This window comes from Falco cherrug, chromosome 10 (assembly GCF_023634085.1).
Source record: "Falco cherrug isolate bFalChe1 chromosome 10, bFalChe1.pri, whole genome shotgun sequence".
Taxonomy (NCBI): domain Eukaryota; kingdom Metazoa; phylum Chordata; class Aves; order Falconiformes; family Falconidae; genus Falco; species Falco cherrug.
In genome coordinates this window covers 5,507,995-5,530,543 of record NC_073706.1, presented here as the reverse complement: position 1 = coordinate 5,530,543, position 22,549 = coordinate 5,507,995, and the positions used below count along the sequence as shown (strand labels likewise).

The following is a 22,549-nucleotide window of genomic DNA, read 5'->3' as shown; positions in this document are numbered from 1 at the left end:
AGCCCCCCACACTGGGTGGAACGACCTCAATGCTGGGGCCCATGGCTGCCAGCGGGACGGGACAGGGCGCTTCCAGCCACCAAGCCACCCGCTGGGGCTGGGGTGAGGCGCCGAGCTGGGGGACCCCAGGGCTGTGGGGGTGACAAGGTGTGGCTGGGGGTGCAGCGCCCTGGCGCACGTGGGGCATCCACTGCTCTCGGTGGCCGCTGCACATCCCCACCGTCCCTCGGTCGCCGCCCTCCCCATGTTCGGTGCGTGTGGCACGCTTGGCCCACCAGCACATACGTGCCCCAGTGCAGCGCCTGCTGACCCCCCGGGCACGCACCCACTGCACGCCCTCGGTGCAGGCCCTCGCCGGCCCCCCGCACGTGCCCAACACTCATCGCCTGCCCGGTGCCCAGGCCCGGTGCAAACGCTCGCTGTCCTCCCCGGTGCAGGCACTGCATCGCCCGGTGCCCAGTGCACGTACAGCTGGTGCTGCACTGCCCGGTGCCTGCACAGCCGGTGCCCGGTGCTCGGTGCTCAGTGCCCGCACAGCCGTCACTGCACTGCCCGGTGCCCACACAGACGGTTCCCTGTGCCCGGTGCCTGCACAGCCGTCCCAGCACCGCCCGGTGCCCGCACAACCACGCCTGCACAGCCGGTGCCCGGTGCCCACACAGACGGTTCCCTGTGCCCGGTGCCTGCACAGCCGTCCCAGCACCGCCCGGTGCCCGCACAACCACGCCTGCACAGCCGGTGCCCAGTGCCCGCACAGCCGTCTCAGAACCGCCCGGTGCCCTGTGCCCGCACAGCCGGTGCCCGGCGCCCGCACAGCCGTCCCAGCACAGCCAGTGTCCGGTGCCCGGTGCCCGCACCGCCGTCCCAGCACCGCCCGGTGCCCGGTGCCCGCGCGCGCCGCCCCGCCGCCGGCTGAATGGCGCGCAAGCGCGCGCACCGCCCCGGTCCGGCTCCGGTGACGTCACCCCCCGCCCCCCCAGCCCGGCGATGGAGCCTGGCTAATGCCGGTGTGTGTCGCGCCCGCCCGCCCCGCGCTCCCCCCGCCCCCCGCCGATGCCTGGGCTCGGCGGCGCCCGCCCGGCCGCCCCGCTGCGCCGCCCGCCCCGCCCGCCCCGCGCTCGCCGCCGGGGCCGGGGCCTCCGCCGGACCGCGCCGAGCCGAGCCGCCACGGCGGCCCGGGGACCTGCCGCGGGTGAGTGCCCAGCGCCCGGGGAGGGTCCCGCGCCCCCCGCTTCGCCTCGCCGCCGCGGTCCCGCCCGCGCCCCTCGCCCGCCCCGCCGTCCCGCCGAGCCCGGGCAGGTGCGGGGCCCACCCGGGGGTCGGGACACGCGTGTTGTCCGTGTGTCCGTGCCCCCGCGCCGCCGCCCAGCCCTGCCGCCGGCCGGGGAGCCGGTGGGCTGCGCTGCCCTTCGCTGCGGGCGGCTTGCCAGCGATTAAAATTTCAATTAAGATAAATTCAATTAAAAATGGTCCGGCCCGGCCGCGCCGGGAGCTCTGCGTGGGGCTGCCCGGGACCCGGCCGCCTCTCCCGCGGGCCGGTCTCGGGTGGATTTTTCCTTTACCCTGGGTCTTTGGGGAAGGAGAGCTCCTTTCTCCAGCCCTCGCTGGCCGCTGGCTAGGGGGAGGCTGGCCCCACTCGTGTCACCGGGGGGTTGGTCACGGGTGGGTCGTGGGGGGTTTCGTGGCTCCCGGTGTTGTAGGGGTGGTGGGTTTGGGTGCCTGGCCTTGGGGCAGAGCGGGGTGCGAGCAGGCGGCCTCTCCCCCTCGGCGCAGGTGGGGACACCGGCTGCTGCGAAGTGACGTGCCCGGGGCCGCGCAGGGACTCTGTGGCGGAGCCGGGACCGAGCCCCACGTCGCTCCGTCCTGGTTTCCCGTGGGACGCTCCCCGCCCTGGCTGGGGCCGCGGTGCCACCTCGGGCTGCCGGGGTAAAGTCCTGCCCGGCTGTGCCGGCTCCGTCAGGGCTCCGGGCGCGGGGCCAGGGCCGAGGCCGCGGTGGGGAGCGGCTGGGGAGGGGGACGCGGGCGGGGGGCGCCGTGCACCCCTCGGGCATCGCCTGCGTGGGCGGCCGGCTGGCCGGGCGGGTGGTGGCACGGCTCGGCTGGGGGCTCTGAACTCGGTCCTCTGGTTCAGGGCGTGCTGAGCCCGCGCCCTCACAACTCAAGCCATACGGTTTTTCCAAGGGCTCCTCTTCTATTCGGGTACCAAGGTGGGAAGGTTTTGGGGGAGAGGCAGCTGATGGGTCTGCCTGGGCCCACCGACGTACCGAGGAGGGGGAAAAACCCCCATGTAGAAATGCTTTTTGAGCTGTTTTCCCACTTCTGCTCTAAGGCTCTGCCCGGCCGTGGGCTCCCCCTCGGCAGCAGGGAGGGTTTTGCTGCCCTTCTCCCGGAGCACCTACTCTGGCTGCAGCCCCCTGCCCAGGGTCACAGCATCCTGAGGAACGGTTCCCCACAGGTGGGAAGCCAGAATAACCTGTTCCAGAAAAACGAAGTAAACTTCTGAACTAATTTCTCTTGAAGAGATGAGGAGAAAAACAAAACCAAACCCACCCAGAAGATCAGAAGCATTTTATTTACTGTAGAAGAAAACAGCAATTTAATGATAACTTCTATTAACTAGGTTGGGTCTGTGACCTTGATGTGTTTTACAACTCGGGATGCGTAGCTGAGAAGAGGGAGCAGACTGTTGCAGTCTGTTTATTGTTTCCTCTTAGTTCATCCCAGCAACTCGCAGCACACGTATGCCCACACAGTTTCGGAGTCCTGACCCACCTTTGGGGGTGGGAAAGAGGAGGCTGTTGGATTGCATTTTGCTTCAGATACAGCCTAATCTGTAGCTTGTGTTAATTGTATTATAGATGGGTTGGGGTTTAGCATAGGTTTTCCTGACAGGGCTCAGCCTCCGCAATTCTTGCTACCGTAAGAAAGCCGTAGTAACTTGAAGCCCCAAAGTCGCTCGCAGGAGCACATCTCTATCAATACAATCCTTGTTGCAAAGCCAAGCAAAACCAGCCCCGTGGGGGCTGCTGGCTTTCATCAGGGAAATGCAAGGACCGATGCAGGCAGTGCTGACAGCCTGGAGCGGGGAAGTCTGGAGCAGGTGAGCTGGGCTGGTAGTAAGAGCCATCTGGGTTGTTGTCATCTGGGGGGGAGGTTTAAACTGCAGTATGCTTCTGGTTCTCCTGTATACAAATGTGTCCCCTTGCTCTGCAGGAAGGTTTTCCTTCTATTTAGACCTCCTCTTCCTCCTCTCCAAAAATGTGGTGCTCTTGTGTATGCAAGCTTTATCATCCGCCTCGGTTACTATGGTGTTACTATGTAAAAGCAGCTCATCTCCTAGCTCCTGACAGTATCTACAACTTGGGTTTACAAGGCCAACCGGGGGACGCGGGTCTGCGTCCATCCCTTGTCAAGCCTTTCCCTGTCTGTGCGGTGGGACAGGTCCGGAGGCAGCATCGTTTGCAGGGCAGGGCCGTGGCTCGGTCCCATGGGAGCCTCCTCCGGGTTACCGGGCACGAGGACCCGGTGCTCCATGCGAGGCTGTCACACAGGTCCCTTGCTGTTTCGGAATGTGGGGCAGGGTCCTGGGCAGTGGGGAACCCTGCAAGACCCGCTCCTGTTACCCACTGCGGGGACGGGGCTGCCGGCTCCCAGCTGAACACAGGGCATTAGCTCCCCCAGAAAACTGGTGGGAGCAGAAATGACTAATTGAGGATCTGTGGAAATCTGTGCAAACAAAAGGCAGAAGGTGGGAGCAGACATGTCCCACCACACCACTGTCCTGCTCAACCCCCCCGGCTTGTGCAAGCAAACCTGCATGGGCTAGCATGTCGCTGCCCACGGGCCCTTTGCTTCCCATCTCCTGATAATGTGGCAATATTTTTATTATTTTGTCTTTTTCGACCTGATTTGTGTGTAAAAAAGCATGAGGGAGATTCATCCCGTGGAGGGGTCCTTGGTTTGCTCATGGTTACCTTTGTTCTTGCGTGGAGCTGCCACCTCCCTGCCATAGAGAGATTTGCTTGGAGGAGCCGGAGCCCCACGCCAGGTCCAGGTGCCCCCACCCTGCTTGTCCTAAGGATGTTTTGCCCCGTGCAGATTCCGAATCACTCTGAGGTGCCTCTCTCTTTGCGTGAGCGAAATAGGAGCCCAGGGTGATTATGTTTGTAGCTTCGGCACCTGTTCCAGGTGGAAGGAGCCTAGACCTGCTAAGGAGGCTAACTGGGAGAAGATCCTGCTTGCTGGTCTTTGTGCTGAAGGTCTGCAGCATCTCTCCCTCTTGCAGCTGTGCTGGGTTTTCTGCTTTGTTGAGTAGGCGAGGGGTGATGTTTCTAATTAAAAAGAAAAAAAAAACCCTCTTGTACTTCTCCCCTTTGTTTGTTTGTTTTTCCTCTCTTCCCCCCCCCCCCCCCCCCCCCGAACAAATATTCTAAATAACAATGCTTAAAATGAAAGCTAAGTGAGTTTGCGTGAAGTGAAGTCACTGGAGAAGCCCTGGTCGGATGAGGACTGCGGTGGAGTTAGAGGAGCTGGTGATGACACATGGCACAAGAGCGGAGCCGGAGCAGTTGGGTTGTCACCAGATGCAGTCGCAGCCATGGCTCATCCCCGCGTGGAGGGTGTGCTCGAGCCTTTCAAAGGCTTCGTGGTTTCTCCTCCCTCTCCCCTTTCAGAACAACACTGTGTGAGGGTGCCCGGTCCTTTTCATACATGTGTCATCAGAGGACATTTAACTGAACTCCTTTTTTATCTTTGTGCTCTCTGCTCCTTATTCCTATTTATTTTTAACTTTTTTTAGAAATAGAAAAATTGGAGGATGAACCTTCTAAACTGTACGTTCAGTTGCAGTGATGGCTTTTGTCATGTCCTCCTACTGAAGGCGAGTGCTGCCCTCGCCACTCCAGCCAGGCCCCCCATGTGTTTTAGCACTTGGCAGGGGAAAAAAAATGAAATAAAATAGCATGGTGTTAAGGTTGCAAAAGTTTCCATTATAGCTCCACCCAAACGCTCCTGCTCAGTAATGCTCAGAAAATTCGGACTGGGTGATGGGGCTTCCCTGCCTGCTGGGTGGCTCAAGGGGAAGGGGAAGAGCTTTTGTGGTTTTTTTTTCTTTTAATGCAGACATGCTCGAGAGGGTCACGTCAGGAGTAGGGTGGGGAGTGAGCCCTGGCATGTGGCCGGCAGAATGTCCTTAATAAAGAGCCTGGGTGGGACAGGTTTAAATAGCGTGCACTTAAAAAATCACTGAGGCAAGAGGCAGATGAATCAGTTGAAAGGGGCTTCCAGCAAGGCGAGGTGGCTCTCTGCTATGTGCATTGGTATCTTTCAACTCTTCCTCTCCTAAATAGGTGCCTTGATGTTGTTTTCAGGCTGACTTTTTGGTCCTACTGGCGTAAAGGAGATCAGTTTGCTCCGTGAGAAGGATGGGAAGGGAGCTCGTTGCACCTGGAGCCCAGCTTGGCGTGCGGGATGCTTGCGCATGCTCTGCTCTCATGCTTCGATAAATAAAGAGGTTTTCATGGAACTTATAAAAACTTCTCTTTTGGAAATAGGTCAAGCAAATATTTATTTCCCTAAGGTGTCATGCCAGTACTGCACAAATACTTGACTGGGTAGTCATTTTATTTTTCCCTGCTTTGTTTCTTTTTAAGCATATTCTGTGTTTTTTTTCCAGTGGCGTAGACACGCACATTAATAATTGTATGTAATCGGTCTCTCTTTCCATCTGGAATTTGTGCATCTCCTATGGGCTCATGCTCTAAATCAGAAGCTGTGACACTTTTTTCTTTATATCCAGGTGCTTATCAGAAAGCTGGGGAGATATTTTTTTGTTCTCCTGAGGAGTTCAGGTCAGCAGTGGGATCGAAACAACCTAAATCAATTTAAAAATGAAATTCCCAGAATACACCAAGTCTTAACAAAGTGGTCATACTGGTCGTTCGCTATCCTGTCCTGCAGCCCCAGCCATGGTGTTGCTGGTGTCCCTCTGGAAAGTAAGTCCAGCGGTTGGGTTGTCCCACAGAAGGAGAGCGTGGTTCCTGCCGAAAGCTTTGCCTTGCCGTCTGATGGATCTTGTTCTTCTGTCTTCCCCAAATAAGAATGGTCAGTATCCGCCTTGAAAGAGGGATTGAAACTTCTTGTCTGTATTTAAAATGGTAAAAATAAAGACTTTCATTTAAGAGGACCAAAATTAGGCTTGAGGTCCTGGATACTTGATCCTGTAGCTCTTCATCTCCAGATCTCCTCAGTGTAGGAGTAACAAGGGTCTTTGCTATGGCACACTGGAGTACTTGGAGCATGCTTGGTGTAAGAGGATGCTCGAGATGAGGGTGTCTTGGATGCTTTCTGATTTGTAGCATATTTAATGAACTGAAGCCTTGGGTGTGTGTGTTAAGGATCCAACCATATCGCTGACTCCTGTGCTTGTGCTCAGGGCAGGTTTCAATGGCTGGAGACCTTCCTGGTGGTTCCAGGTCCTGCCCTGGGACACCAATAGCACAAGGACCATTTCAGCCTCTGATGCCAGCTGATGCACTGGGCTTTCTCTTGCCACCTGCATTGTGCCTTCTGGCTCTGGTCACCCTGGTAGAGGTGGTCACCTCTAAAGCAGCACCTCGAGCGCAGTGCTCGGTGGCTTTGGAGACCTTGAAGGGTTGGATGTGACACCAATGGGGCTTCTTGATGTGTGTTTTTTCACAGCCCTGGCAAGACGGGTGCATTTGCTCTTTGCATTAAGGTTAATTGGCTCTTAACATGCGTTCCTAGTTGTAGGGTGGTCATTAGAGAGTGACAAGTTATCCTGGATCGTGTGCAGGAGGTTATGTGAGCCTGTTGTGTGTTGTGCTTTGGTTTGTTAAGCAGGATATAAAAACACATTCCTTTTCTGAAATGTATCCTGCTCTTTCTTTCTTTCTTTGCTAGGAATCATTTCCATGTCGGAAATATTTAAGACAAGGGGAGTGTCTGCTTTAGAGAGGCAGAGCTAATTTAAAACCAAAAATCTGGGCGCAGCCCCCCTCACCCGTGCTAGCAGAGGGGAAGCAGACTTGTGGTCTGGCCTTGGAGCAAGCAGATGAATGTGAATATTTCATTAAGACCATAATCCACCTGTTAGGCTCCGCTCCTCCGGTCATGTGTGTACCGTGAAGTGCAGCGAATATTTTAAATAGCAGCCTGCACTCCCTGCTCCAGTGTCTGGCATTTTCATGTTGCTTTGCAGGCAGGAAAGATGGAAACGGAGGGTGATGTAGCAACCACGGCAGGTTTGCAGGTCCTTTGCTTTTAGCTTTTTCCCCTCTGTTGTTGGTGTTTGTTTCAGTGGTGTGGTGTCGCCCAGCTCGCCCAGCCAGGATTTGCAGTGCTGAGCCGTGTTTGCTCTGCCACGTGCCGGCACTGTTTCTGGAGGTTGGAAATTTGGCCCTGGCCATCATGGTAGTGCTTATAAAAGCACTGGAAATGAAGGTGCTTTGGAGGAGGCATCCTCGGAGCCAGTATACTGGGGTTAACTGTGCAGAGCCCTCTCCTGTGGATAGTCACTGCTGTGTCCACCCGCACCTAACCCTTTGCCGAGCTCCATTTGCTGCTCCGTGCTCTCCTAATTTTGCCAGCATCCTCTTCTTGCCGGGCTGCCTGTCTGGATCGCAGCAAGCCCCTGATCCCCTTCTGCCTTAATTTAGGAGTGCTGGCTCGGCCGCCCCCCAGCCCTTAGGAGGTTGGTGGTTTCCCGGGCAGATGCCCACATGCCCCCCACGGGGACCCTGCTTCTCGGGGGATGCGCTCCCCAGCATCCAGCCTGGAGCTGGGCTCCTCCAGCCTCCCTGTCCGGGGGGGGCTGCAGCTCTGGCTGTGCCTGCCTGCACCAAAACTCCTGCTTGTGGCAGGGAAAGCTGAAGACAGCTGCCTGTCCTGCCCACCCGGGGGATCGCTTGGGCTGAGCTGGGTCTCTGGGGGTACCTGTGATGGTGGCAAAATAAACCACAGCACGAGCAACCCCGGTACCCTGCCTGGCCTCGCTGCCAGCCTGTGCCGCTGCTTTGTTAAGCCTGTTCTTCAGATGTGATTTTTCAATCGTATTTTCTGCTCTGGGAATTCCTGCATGTTTTCTGGGGTGGTGTTGATTCCCTTCGGCATTGCAGGATATTTGCTTTTCTCGTCACCTTCCGAGGAGGCCTCAGAGCAGCTTGTGGGTGCCCAGCAGTGGGTGGGGAGCAGGAGACTGGGCTGTTTAAAGAAACTTTAAGGCTTTGACACTCCTACTTTGATCTCTGGCACGTAGGTTAGGTTTTGGTGGTGTTGGTTTTATTTTTTTTCTTTTTTTTTTTTTTTTTTTTAATTGTAGTTTTCATGGGCCAGTTGGAGAGCTGAGAGGGTGGGGGGTGAGAAGGAGCCCTTGCTTTCAGGGGTGACCACCAAACAAACAGCCCTGCAGGGCCAACACAAAGTCCTTTGTGTGCTCAGAGCCCTGCTGTTGATGGTACTGGCATATGTGCTTGCCCAGGTGAAGTGAGTAAATAAGTAGTAAGTGAAATAAGTAGTATTTGAGAGTCACATAGCAAAATTAGGGATCTCTTGCGCTGGGTACCTCTGAAAGACGGTCTCCGTCAGGGACTTACACTTGGCTGGTAGACCTGATAGCTGGAGAAAGTGGTTCTTGCCAGCGGGCGTTGTGGATTGCTGTTGCTCTGTCCCTCACACTCTTCTGGGGTGGGGACAAAGCCACCCAAGTCCATCAGAGCTGCTGACAGGATAGGGGCCAGCATGGCACGCATGTGCCATCGCCACCTCTGCTCCCTGCTCTGGCGGACCCCAGCTCCCACCGCAGCACAGGCGTTCCAGTGTGGCTGGAGCCCTGGGCTTGGGAATGGGGCCTTATTGCCCACCTGTGGGCAGGTTTTCCTTCTTAATTAGAAATGTGGGCCAAGTGGAGGAGGGTACGGTCAGTGTGAGGCAGTGGAGGATGGGATGAACAACAGAGGTATTGATGTACGTGGAAGGGTTGCATTGCCTTCCCAAAATGTCTGCTCCTGAGACGTTGCTGCTCTGCCCCTTAACGCTCAGAAACGCTGCGTCGTGCGTCTGTGCTGCCAGGGTTGAGTTTTTCAGGTCCTTGTAGGCATGAGACTTGGAAGAAAATAAAAAAAAAATGTTGCATTTAAAATGTCATTGATTTCTTTCTTTTTTTTTTTTTGTATTTTTCTTGTAATTTAATCAATTCCCTACTGTGTTGTAAATTCCAAATGTGAATGGGAAATAATCCCACCAGTACAATAATTAGCATGTAACCAGCAGATGAAGAAAACCCAGACTGCTGAGCTGATTGGTGAATGCTGACTATTTTCCGAATTAATTTCAATAATCACATCTCCCATTTAAAAAGAAGGCAGGGCAGGGAGGAAGTCTTAAATTTCCCTCAAGCTCAATGTAGCAAAAAATGGTATGTGCAGTGTAGCTGTTCTCCATGTGATTATAAAAAAGAGATGAGGGAGGTTCTTGAAACTGAATTTAGATACAAAGTATTGTATTGCTAATTTTGCAACTGAAAAGCCACTGAAATTGAGCTTCTTGGGGGGAGGGGGATGTAGCGGGGTGGAGAATAGAAATTGTAAGTCAAATATCTGTAATTTTTTGTAGGTGTGTGACAGTAAATAGTCTAGTGGAAGAGGAACATATTCCCTTGCAGTGGTGCTTTGCTTCAGGATGCAAAAATAAGCCCACTGGAGGCTGTTAATAGTGAAATTTGTTTCTGTGTTTACCGAGCATCCATTCAGCTCCCAAATAGGTTCTTGTTGTGCTTTGAAGGGATGGATGGAAGTCAGCATTTGGGAAGGGGTGACTTCAGAGCATGCCAGAGCTGGGCACCCTCTTACCACAGGGATCTGCGGATGTTTTCTGCCCTGCCTTCCTCCACTGCTTTTTTTGGGCCAGTTCTGCCCCAAAGGTGGGTGGTTGGAGAAATCCCCTCTCTGCCGTGATGCCTCCATGGTGTCATGTCCAGACAGCACCGGGAAAGGTCACCTCTGCAGAGCTGTACCTGGCAGCTGGTGTAATTACGCACCTGAATTCACATTCACTATTAGCAGAGATGATTTTATCTCCTAATGATGTTTTTCCCCTCCTAGAGCAGCTTTGGTCATCTAGCCATGGCCACCTTGCCCTCAGGGCTTATTTTTCCAGCAGGAAAGCACAGATGCTGCTGCTACCAGGTGTTGAACCAGAGCATCACTTCAGAGATGCTTTTTCGTTCTAGTTTAGACTTAATTTCAGCAACATTTACTAAGTTGTGGTATAGCTCGGTGCTTGTAGGCCTAAAACTACTTTAGAAATGCAGAGGATGGTCTGCTGTAGCCCTGACCCTACAAGTATTGCATACGAGGTACCACACTGTGCTGCAAAGGCGAGAAATCCCGGTGCGTTTGATGGAGCAATCTTTTTATGAAGGTGTTTGCAGGATTTGGGCAGCTGAAGGTGCCTGCAATGTGAAATGTTCACTGTGGCATGAAGCTGGTGATCTGATGTGCCCCCTGTTTTTGGCTGCCCAGGGTCACCCCATGGTGTGACAGCCAGGAGGGAGACCAGGTCCCAGAGAGCATCCCTGGTGTGTGGCTCTCTGCTCTTCTCCCTCCCAAAGGCTCAGGGTATGGTGACGTTGTCAGATGTTATTTAAAAAAAAAGTCAGGCCAGTCCAAGTGCTTTGAAATGGTATTTATTATTTTATAAATTCAAGCCCAGCACTCTGTGGGAAGGTATGCAAGCAGATCGCTACGGTATTTTCTTTGCATATTTTCCTCATATTAGAGACAGTCTCGAAGAAGTATCACATTGTTTCATTTCCCCTCCACACTTCATGTTTTTCTAAAAATAAAAGCTAATGTCAACAATCCTACAATAACGAATGACTGAACGTGCACGTCCTGCACCCGATTAAATTTTTTTTTTTTTTGGTGAAAAGCAAGATTTAGCTGGTATCACATTTTTATCCATAGTTCATAATACGTCTTTTAAAGCACCTCACTGATGGCTTTTTCTTTTTGCCTTTTTAAAATGACATTAATCAAGTTAGAGGCTGAAAACATTCTTGCAAAGCAGAGACCAAGTAAAGTCACTTGAGGTGAGTAAACAAGTTGGCTTTTTTTTTTTTTTTTAGTGAAAGCCAAATGTCCGGCTGCTGCTACGTGTGTTAAGGGTACCTTAAATACAGGGTGTCCTTCAGTGCTGACAGACATCCCAAACACCTTTTATAATAAACCTCTAATTATAGCTTAGCGACTCCATAGGTTCTCTGGATTAATTTGGGAATATTGCACTGGAAACCAGGGAGAATATTTATATTTTCTGCAACTGATGGGTGATCCGGTTTTAGAGCTGGACCCGGTGAGCATGGTGTTTAGTGATGTATTTATAGAGGAATACAGAGCTGTGCTTGCTGCTGCATAATACAATGTTGGGGTTAAACTCTGCATTTTGGGAAATACTTCCCAAATGCGTTGGTGTGGATTCCCAAATCCAGACTCCAGCTGAGCTGGTTGGAAAAAGGTTTGGCTGGTGGCCAGCTCCTGTAGCCCATCACTATCTCCTGACATCTGACACTTGGATCAAAGCCCAGCACTCAGAACCAGGGACTTCAGTGAAAATCTTGGCTTTTTAAAGAAAAAAAGACCTCTGGAGCATCGCAGTGACTGAGAAAAGCTGGAGAATGGGAATTCTTGGGCAGAGAGGGGTAGGGAGGTGCCCTCTTCTTACCACCCCGCGTTAGCCTGGTTATTTCCCAGTGTCCCAGACTGAAAGCCAGTGTTGTGGTGTTCGGGGCTTGACTTATGGTTTTAGAAGTTGGCATGGCTGATACTGGCAAGTTGATTCTTTTCTCCTCTGTTTATTTGTTTCTTCCCCCCTTCATTTTAATACTGTCTCCTGGGAGATTCCAGCTGAAATCTATTCATTGCCGAGATGTTTCTTTTCCCTTGTGCCATGGATGCTGGGTCCAGTTTGGCTGCGGTTTTTGCTTCTGGCACAGATGAGAAGAGCAGCAAGACAGAAGAGCTATGCTTGCTGCTGGGTGTGTGTGCATACATCCTTGTAAAGATACCCTATAGATGTCACACACTTGTTGTGGGCTCAGTCCCGCTTCCACAGAAACAGCAATGCTCTCCATCCATATCACCGGGGCTTGTCCTCCTCCATCAGGACCTGTGCATCCCCTGGGCTTTGATGGACCTGCCTTGCTGCGCTGCTGAATCAGTGAGGGGGTTTATTTCCATTTATATTTCCCTTACAAGCTTATGTTAGAGGTTTGTGAGACAGCTGATCTGATCTGACGCTGAGGGATAACAGCAGAAAGCTTGCTGCTAGCTCAGAAGCTCTCGGAGAGGTCTGGACGTACTAAGGGATAGGGAGAGACCGCAGGGGCAAGGAGAGGGAGATGGGGGGTGAGGGAGAGCAGAGCAAGACCTCCTGTTTGGTTTTTTTTTGCCAGGGTTAAGTGACTAGATCATGGACACGTACCCTGTCTAGGCAAGCAAAGCATCTGTGTTCAGCCGAGCTCCAAAGCTTCCAGCCCCACAGGAGCTCCATGGCTCTGCTCCCATGCGTGTAGTTGAGCACTGGCTGCGAGTGCAGCGGCGCTGGGGACAGCCGCTCTCTCCCCTGCCTTTGCAAAAAACGTTGGTTCTGATCATGCTTCCAGGGCTGAAGTTCACAGTGTTGTTACCCCCAGAAATATTCAGAAGTCACCAGTGAGACACTGCAAAATCCTGAAGCTGGACCAAATCAGGTGATAATCCAGCAAAGGTTCCTTCTGCTTGGACATCAGTTCTTGAAAGTCTGGATCACGTTGCACTCCTGCTTGAGAGTGTTTTTCCAGAATTGTGTCTAGACACTTACTGTTTTGTTCCCCCCGCCCGAAATCTGAGGTTCTCATGACCCCAAGAGCTGAACCCTCTCCTAGCTGATACTCCCAGCAAGAGCATCTTTTCTCTCTTTAAATATGTTGAAGCTTATGATAAAATTGTGAGGCTTTGGCAATGCCAGTTTGGGTGCTCTCTGTGTGCCAAACCCTGCTGAATACATCTTTTATCAGAGATTTGTAACAGTAGCTGTTGGAGGGGGGAGCTTCACGGGAGAAGTGCCTTCAGAAGAATGCTTTTATAAAGGAACACTGTCCTGCAAAAAAAAAAAAAAAAAAAGTGCCTTGCAGGCAAAAAAAACCCTCAAGCCCAACATTTTTGTGTTCACGTTGTAAAATTTGCCCATTAATTTGGGTGAATAAAGTTTTGCTTCCATTTCTAGACAATTTTGTCCTCTTTGTATGAACAAGAACTATTGTGCTCCAGGCATTTTCTTTGGGGGAAAAAAGACATTTAGGTTCTGACTAAAAAATGCCAAAATCCTTGTTTTGTGTAACTCTCCCCAGGCTGAGCCCTGGCCAGGTCCCTGCAGGAACGGGGATCGGGACCTGGCTGGTAGTTTGCTCAGACAGGGCTTGTTTGTAGTAGGAAGAGCAAGCTGGGAAGACCAAAGATGGGTCCATTCATCTGTTCCGCCTCAGGAAGAAGGAAAGTTTAGGGAGAAGAGAAGGCAGTAGGATTTCTGAGCAGCAAATGTAGTGATAAAGGAGGATGTATAGCCCCTGGGAGGGGGCTGGGGTGTGCTCAGCTCTTATATCTGCTCTGGGTCCCACAGACCTTCCCTTGCGTCCACTGTTGAGTTGAGCAGTTTCTGGTCTCTGCAAGAGCCGGGTATTTCTCAACGACAGAAATGTGAAGCTTGTCCTCCCACACATTTGCCTTGCAATTAAAAATGATTTTCCTTTAAAAAAAAAGGATTTTTTGTGGAACACCTGCTTTAAAATTACGCTGGCATCTGAAAGTGTTTTGGCTGCTGTGTTGCAGCCAACACCTAAGGATGCTCCTGCTGTGAGCATCCTCTCCAAGGAGGAGGAGCATGGTGCTTTGCTCCGTTTTCAGTTTTGGTTTGGATTGTCATACACTGTTCTTAAGTAGCCATTTACTCTTTTCCCCATCTCTTTGGTACAGAAGCAAGAGAATAAAACATTAAAAGAGAAATGTGCATATAATCCCTTGAAAATTGACAGAGGAATTTGGCAGTGGTTGCAGCCTGTGAATGTAATACATAGTATTTTATTATTTTTTTAAAATCATTAGATTTCAAGCTGACAATTTAAATGACAAATCACCCTAAAAAGATATTGTAGACAGTGTAAAAACTGTCAATGTGTTTTTTCTTTGCTAACTGTGGAGTCTGCAAGGTCCATGCAGAAAAAAAATAAAAGGTTCCTTTGGCTTTAGCCGAGCTGCATGTGGAAGCTGAGGGCAGTGAGGTCCCTCCTATTAATAATTTGTATTATAATAGTGTAGCCACTGCTGGCTCCCAGGCTTTTTTATACCTGGGTTAATGGCAGTGCTGCCTGCTGCAGTGTGCCCAGGGGGACTTCTTTGCCAAAGGAAATTTTATTTTTGGAAAAAACTTATTTTTGCTTTTGTTGTCCCCTCGGTCCCACAAACTGTGAGTGGGACCAGTAACTGCAGCTGGTTGTAAAAGAGGCTGGAGATGAGGGCAGAGGCACTGTTCAGATACATTATTGAGTGTATTGACTGTTTAGATACGTTATTGAGCATGGAAGGCAGATCCCAGGGGACTGGCAGAGCCCCCCCATCCCAGAATATCCCAGCTCACAGCAGGAGCTGGAGCTAACGATGCAAAACCCTCCAGGCAGTGCTGGAACGGAGCTGCAGCTTCCCACGTCCTGCAGGATGCTGTAGGCTCGAGATTTTTGGATGAAAGGGAAACCAGTGCTATTCTATTTCAGCCAAACTGGATAATCACAGATGATCAGAGCCCTGTTAAGCCTTGTATAAAACATGTAACAAAGTGATGATTTCTGCTCTCAAATAATAGATAGTAAAATTTAGATATTTGTATCCCTGTGGTCCTCAAAGCATCCTTGTGGGCAGTGAAATGAAAATGTGTGGGAGTCTGCTCTGTGTTTCCTTTTCTTGGAGCAAGAAGTTGACCATCATTTGCTGAGCTTTAATGCTCAATGCTGTACATACCTCTTGGTTGTTTTTTTTTTTTTTAAATCCAGCCTGGATAGGATTTAAAATTTTTAAAAATCTGCAATAGGAATTTTTATCTTAACAAGAATATTCCATAATTCCTTCTCTTTGTGATGGAAAAGATGATGAAGGTAGGTGTGAATTAGACCATGTGTCTATCTGCTTGTAAATTGTTGGCGATTAGGCGTAAAAGTCATCTCTCCTTTTATCTCTCCTGAAAATAAACATGCCGCAGTGGAGAGGTGTGTGGTGCAGAAGGCTGGGGGAAGGTGTCCTCTCCTGGTTCTGGCAGGAGGAGGTCCAGAAACCCTGGCCTGAGTAAGGCCGAGTTCTTTGGGATTGAGGGAGGAAATCTTCAGGTGCCTAAAAGGGAAGGTGGTGTTTGCTTTCTGCATTCACAGGTAGGGCAAGAGGTCACAGTCCTAAAACTGTGGAGAAAAAAAAAAGTTCAGATTAAATATTGGGCAATACTTTCCTAAAAGTAACAACTGGATTTGATGGTCTGAAGAGCTTGTGGAGCATCAGTTGTTGGAAGATGAAAAAGGCTTGGAAATATCTTTCTAATATTTCTTGATGCTCATTCTTGCACGGTGCAGGTGCAGTTTATTCTCCTGCAAGTGGGAGTTGTCTTGATGCTTTCCTGTCCTCTCTTCCTACAGCACTGGCATGGAGTGGTGAGGTTAGGAAGGGTTGTTCTCAGTCTAAAATAAGCAAGAGATGACAAATGATGTTCTGGGGCTTAAATTTTCAGGCACTTAAAAAGATTGAAGTGACTAAAGATAATATAAGTTTGCATGCCTCTCTACAAAAGCAGATGTTGGCTAGAAATATTTTATGCTCTTTGATTCTAAAATTGGATGTTATGGACGCTAAATTGTATGACTTTTGTCTCTCAATGATACAGCCTTTCCAGGACACTGGTTCACTTGAGTTGGAGGAGACAGAAGGGGTGTGAGTGATGTTGCCTTTAGTGTAGCTGTTTCTCTTCGAAGAAATATCAGTAAAGACAAGTTCCCCGCTCTGTGTAAATACTGGAGAAATAGAAACGGCCACTTTAGAGATCCTGAATGGTAACTTGTCAGTCCTTTAATTGTACCTTGGGAAGGAGAACCTTTTTAAATCGGCATCCCGCACGCAGCAGAGCTCGCAGGGCTGGACAGTCTCTGCTGGGCCGTCTCATGAGGTCCCACGTGGCTGAGAAGTGTTTCCTCCCCACGCATCCTTTGCAGGTCAGGACTGTGTTCTGCAGCATCCTCTGCATCCTTTTTCCTCCAAGAGCCTTATCAAAGACACCAGCGTGATGCCAACGTCCCTTTTTTCCCTATAGGGAACAACCATTTCATAGTCAAGCAGGGAGCAGGTCTGTGCTATGGATTTGCAAACAAGGTGCAAAATCTCAAGCCAAGTAAGAGTTGGTTCTTCCTTGGCCACAGCTGTGCGTCACTGCACATCACCTCTTTTGTTAGATCCACACAAATCAACTCAGATCTCAAGGTATAAATGAGCTTTCTGCTCCTTGCTAGATAAAACAATCCATTTCAAGACCGTCCATTAATGAGAGCTGCTAAATCATAATCATTGGAAACTGGTCTGCGATGCTCACTGAAGGCAACAGAAAGACTTGTTTTATTGTGGGTGATGGGACATGGAGCGGCACGGTGAGGAAACCTTACCGTGTTCTTGGTCTTGGGGGCAGAAGGTCCCATGGACCACAGGAGGGGCCACACAGGCACTGCAGGAAGGTGCCCATCTCTGCCAAAGCTGGGGTCTTGCAGAGTGCCTGCATGGCTGAGCTACTTCCCAGTCCTGGGACCAGCAAGAAAAGACGAAGCATCCCCCGAAGCATCCCCCTTTGGGGACCAGGGAATTGTTTTCATCATCTTCTGCGTTGTTTTGCTTTTCCTCAGCCCGCCCTGCAGCGGGGCAGAGTGCTGAGAGCTGAGCTTGGGGTTGCCTTGTCTGCTTGTGTGAGTGTCAGACTGAAGCAGCCTTTGCTCTGCAAGGAGGCTTTGTTCTGGGGCAGCCTTGTTCCCTTTCCAGCCACTTCAAAAAAAAAAAGCAAACAAAAACCCAAAAGAAACAAACAAAAGAGAGGGAGAAGAGAGCTAACAACTGTTAAAAAAATAAATAAATCTGGGATGGGGTTGCCAGGTGAAAGGAGAAACAGAATAGTCTCTATTCTTGACACTTTGTAGTGGTTTTGACTTTTAAGCGTATAGACCCTCAGTGGGTCCCTGCACAGGGATGCTGCCGGGATGCAGATGTTCCTCCCTCCCTTTGCACAAGCCTGCTGTCCCAGCTGGTCCACGCATTACGATTTTAAACCCCCAGGTATATGAGGATGACTTATTCTCTGTGTCGAGACTGTATTTGGGGGATATATTCTTCGTCCTTGAGCTGTTTGCAGGTTTTGAGCCACTCAGTCAAGCCCAAGGAAGCCCCAAGACTTGGAAAGGATGGCAGTGGGGTGGTAATGACCATCAGTGGCTCTGGCAGACAGTGGAAATCTCTGAGGTAGAAGGACCCAATGCTGGGATTTTAATATCTGAAAGAAGTTAGTGGGGGAAAAAGCATGCCTTGGTCGTCCTTGTTGCTGTTCCAGTTTCCGTGATAAGCAGTTGAACTGTTTGCGTGTGCTGCTTGGAGGAAAGCCCAACCCCTGCCCCCCTGCTCCAGCTCTCTCCTATATTATTGTACTTGAAGCAGCAACTTCAGGCATTCAAGGAGGAGCTGTCAAGGTAATAGTGGTGCACGGTGCCAGGTTGCAGGGGTTTTGCTCTGTATTTCAGACGAAGGTTTTGGGAAACTCAGATTTTTCTCTGCCTCCAGCTTAAGTTTCTATTTAAACCACCTTTAATTTCAGGGAGCGCGAGGCTGCTCAGACTGCTGTGGTCAAGGTCGCTCTCCTTAATTTAGGTACTCCAAGAGTCACGAAATCTTGTCTGTTAAAGTTAGGCATATGTTGGATCCCTGAAGGAGTGTGTGAATGATATTAAACCTACTGTAGCAGAGAGCTTGTATAATAAAGGGAGAGAGACAGTGGTGTTATTGAAGGAGAAATGGCAGATAAGCAGCCAGGGCCATGCTGTTATCACTTCGTTTGGGAGATGGTAGTGTTGTGCAAGTCATTACAGGACATTTACACAAATTTCTGGAATAAAACCCCACTCCATCAGCAGTCTAATATTTGTTTCTTATTAGATGTTAAACATTTTCTGGCATAGAAAAGGTTGTCACCTGTTATGTCAAGGTCCCAGTGTTCAACACTGGGATGTTTCCAAGCATGTTGAAACCCAGTTGGTTCAGAATAAGCCTCTTCATTTTAGGGTTGGGAAGGGGGGAAGAAAAGCAAAGAAAAATAAAAAGCTGTGGCATCTAGCAGGAATTTAAAGCATCTTTTTCTTGTTCTCTGAACTCTTGTGATTTACCAGCCTTGGGGCTGAATTTTCCCCCAGTTTTGTGCTCACTTTGCATTTTCTGTGAATTAAATTGGGAAAATAATGTACAGCAAATAACACACAGCAAGCAGCACTGCAGGTCTGGGGGAAGCTTTGTCCAAGGGCGGCTCTGTAGCAGGGAGCATTGGGACACCTGAGTTGTTTTTTTTTTTTTTAAAAAAAATCCACTCCTGTTGGGGTTCGGTTTGTGTGGTTACAGCCAGAGTGGAAGCTTCTTGTCTGCAGGAGTTTGGATGGGGTCGGGGGGCACCGTCCCGAGCTGTAATGCATCTGTGCTAGTTGTCTGGTGAAATCACTCCATGCCATTAATTTACGTATTTATTTTAATTAAAGGAACTCACCGGTTGCGTGCGAAGTGTATGGTCAGCAGGATCCAACCTGAGCAGCAGATCAGCAGGGCTTTGGCAGGGGACTTCAGGGGACAGGAGCACGCACGCTGGCTGACGCACAGAGGCGCTTGGGATGTGTTGCTGGGGGAGGAGACCCTATCACTGGCCATGCTTGGGCAGGAGCAGAAAACAAGCGTAAATTTTCCTTTACTCAGGAATCACAACATAATTTTCCTGTTTTTCATCCTTATGAGCTCTGGCTCACCTTTTTCCAGGGTGACTCTCTGTTTTTCAGTATGCTGTTTTCTCCCCCTGTCTGAACTTAATCCCAGAAATCCACTTGGCTGGTTATCCCTTTAGATGGTTAAGTTTAGAAATTATGAAATACATCAGGGTGGCTCTGCTGCTTCTCCGGGGATGAGGGAATGGGGACTGCACGGCAGCAGAGGAAAATAAAGGGGAGAGAGGAAGCCCACAGCTACAAGCAAAGCGGCAGGTTATATATAGCTGCAGGCTGTGGCAGTGTCGGTCAGGGTGCTGTGATTGCTTCTCTAAATATGTTCTTGGCCAGCTGAGATCTCCAGTCCCGTTAACGAACCGAGCCCATGAGCAGTGGCCGAGAGCCGGGGAGCAGCGTCCCTGCTTTCCAGCATGCCGCAGGCTGGGAGTTTTTTACTTCTGCTGGTAGATTTATGAGAGCAGCACAGCTGAGTGCTTGGTGATTAACTCTGTGAACTTGGTTAACTTCCGATACATGATATTTTTGCTAATTGAGTGGAAAAAAAATAATCTGACGTGTGTTTTGGGGTGCTTCAGTGAGGATGTGCTGTGGGAGCACGGTGGGGTGGACAGCTGGGAGACACCTTCAAGTGATCAGTATTTTATGTATACTTTTAGTCTTTACTAACCAAGGATTGCCTTCTCCTTTGGAGGTACAGCAGTAATTTTTGGTGTAACGTCTTCTCTTCCAGCCCTGAATCCCGGCACAGCTGAAGCGACTGCAGGCACTTTAAAGATGCACGCAAGCACGGAGGAAGAACTGGAGAAGGAGAGGCTGAGGACGTGGTCCCCTGTGCAGGTAAGTCGCCACTGCCACGTCGGGCTCCATGTGTGATATGGACCGTGCACCTTTCTGTCTCGGGTAGCCTGGGCAGGGAAATGTGCCCTATTTCAGTGTATTGCAGGATTCTCCTATGAAGGCTGTTCTAGCCTGCTGGCTGAAATAAGCGATCCTGCAATGGTTTGCTCCATTAACCTTTGAGCCCTGCTTTGCTCCGTGGTCAGTACAGGTCTTGGGTTATGCTCCCAGCTGTCCCTAAGAAGGGAGCAGATCTTTTGCCTCTGAATGTCACACCTTGGACGGGACAGAGTTCAGATGTCCTGTGCATTTGTACTCTTTTTCCTGGCTGGTGCTCCTCTGTGCTAGACCACTGATGTTGGTTTTTTTTTCCCCACCTCTAGGAAACCATATAACTTAATAAATATTTATCTGTCTCATGGTGTGGATGAGGGGTCAGGGGAGCGATGCATTTTCTCCTTGGCTTCAGCCAATAGAAGAAGTGTGCTTGGAAATAACACTCTGGTTTTCCATTACACTGTTCCAGAATTTTGAAGGAGAAATTGGGTCTCATACCAGAGCAAAGCCATCTCATTTGTAAGAAATGAGGTTTTTTAGTTGAGCATTAGTGTGCAGGCTGGTGGGGAATTCATTCACCCAATTCACAGCTGTGTGACAAATGACAGTGTCCCTGTGGAAATGGGGATTTTCAAACCCTAGAGTGATTTCTACCCAGCTTGTGCCATGCCTGGAGACTGCTTGTTTCTAGACTTTATTAAATAATCAGCATCAGGACTACCACAACTGGACTGATGCTGTTTACTGCAGCTTTCCTGACACACTTCCAGCTCTGCAGGCTAAATCCAGCCTGTTAAACTGGTAGGAATAAACTAATGGACCCTGCTGTAGCACGTGATGTGCTGGGATCCACGTGCACCCTCAGCCTCCTGAGAGCTGTCCTCCTTGAAGTTGCCTCAGTTAATTGCATACTAGGTGGGTCCTCAAATTCCTTATGGCAGTAATCTTGCAAATGCAGTGAAAACTGTTGCTCTTGGGGTTGTCTTACCATTATAGATGGAGAATTAAGCAGGAGGAAGAGGTTAAAGCTTTTGTAGCTTCACTCTGCCTTGGTAAACAAGGTCAGGGTCTCTTGGGAAGGAGAGTAGGGGGAAGGGAATTAAATTTTATATCCCTTGGTATTTGCCACTGAAAGATAGTAATAACGCGTTTGGATGCTTTGTGTGGAAGGTCACTGGGTAAGTGGGGAGGATTTCTTTGTGTTACATCTGCAGAAAATAATGTCGTTTATTACTGAAGGGCTTGCACCCAGAGACAGACTGTGGCATTGTAGCACCATGTGTCATCCTGCCTGTGTGCTCGCAGTCCTGCGCTGGCACACGGGGGGGTTCCGATATCTTCTTAGGGAGCTTTAAGAACCAAACTCAGGATCTCTGCTCTAGGACTTGGCCCCTTTCTCTCCACTCCTCCATTCCCCCCACCCTTCTCTGGTGTCCTCTCCCTCCCAATTAATTTGTTTTTAAAATGATTGTGCTATTGTGTGCATCAATATGCACATAGCCTGTCTTGTTTTTCTCTTGGACTGAAAGTGCAAAGCAAATCTGTTTATGGTTTTGGTGAGCTAATTCTTCCCCACCCTAGATTTTTAAATAGACTTTTTCTTTACCAAGCTTGCAGAGCTTGCAGGACCTATTGGAGTAATGGGAAAAATATGTTGTGTGCTAACGTTCCTTTTTTGTAAAACTTTGTTTACAACACCCTATTCCTAGCAGTGCATTTGGGAAGTGCATATCTGGATGCTGAAGCAAGTAGAAGACTTTGAAATAGGAAAATGGGAATTTAATGTGTTCAAGGAGGAAATGTTTTGAGTTTCCAACTTTTGGCAGTTGGATTGTGAAGCATAATCTAGTGAGCTGTGCTGAGTTGTCCCTTCAATTATTTAACTTCTCCTGCAAATCCCAGTTCTCAGGCTTGGCTGTTCCCTGGGCTGCCTGTTGCCTTCAAACAGGCTCCTCCAAAGCAGCCGTCGGTTCAGACCTTGCAGACGAAGGTAAGAGCAGCGAGGAGTGCTCTTGGCCTGTAAATAGTCTGTTGGCTTCAGGTCTCAGTATGTCACTGGTGTGTTGGAAACATTATTTTTACCTCTTGATCTCATCCTTCCTACGAATCAATCTCAAACCTGTCTGTTTAGGTTAACAACCTTGTCTGCATCCTTGCAGGGGTTTGCAGAGTACGGTTCTGCTCTGTGCACAGCATTTTCACCAGGGCGTTTTGGCTGCTGGGAGGCAGAGCTTGGCTCAACTACGGGAGCACTAGAAAAACCCCACGGACACCAGTGTCTGTGATGTCCGGTTGGTGGCTTGGCTCCCAGCACTATAGCCTGCCCGCCCCACTGCTGCACCTCCTCTCCTCAACACCTGGTTGTTATTTGTTTCTACTGTAAACTAAACGATGAGCTGCTTGTGACTGGCCACAGGGTGGGAGCTCTGCGTGGAGGTGGCCAGTACATGTGCAAATGCACTTCCAGGCCAAGCTTTGTAGAGCAGATGTGGGCTTGGCTGAGGTCTCTGGGTACTCCTGAAACATAAATAAGCAGGAGTAGGATTTCAAAGCTAAGCA

At 50.1% G+C, this 22,549-nt stretch overlaps 1 protein-coding gene across 2 annotated transcripts in view; it reads left to right on the top strand.

The window, feature by feature from the left end:
- Positions 1-1,025: 1,025 nt before the first annotated feature.
- The window catches only part of ZHX3 (zinc fingers and homeoboxes 3), a 50,479-nt gene continuing 28,955 nt past the window's right edge, over positions 1,026-22,549 (top strand). For both annotated transcript variants that reach the window (XM_055721926.1, XM_055721927.1), the window contains exons 1-2: positions 1,026-1,192; positions 19,827-19,933. The gene's annotated coding sequence lies outside the window, so the exon portion shown is untranslated. The remainder of the gene's footprint in view (positions 1,193-19,826; positions 19,934-22,549) is intronic.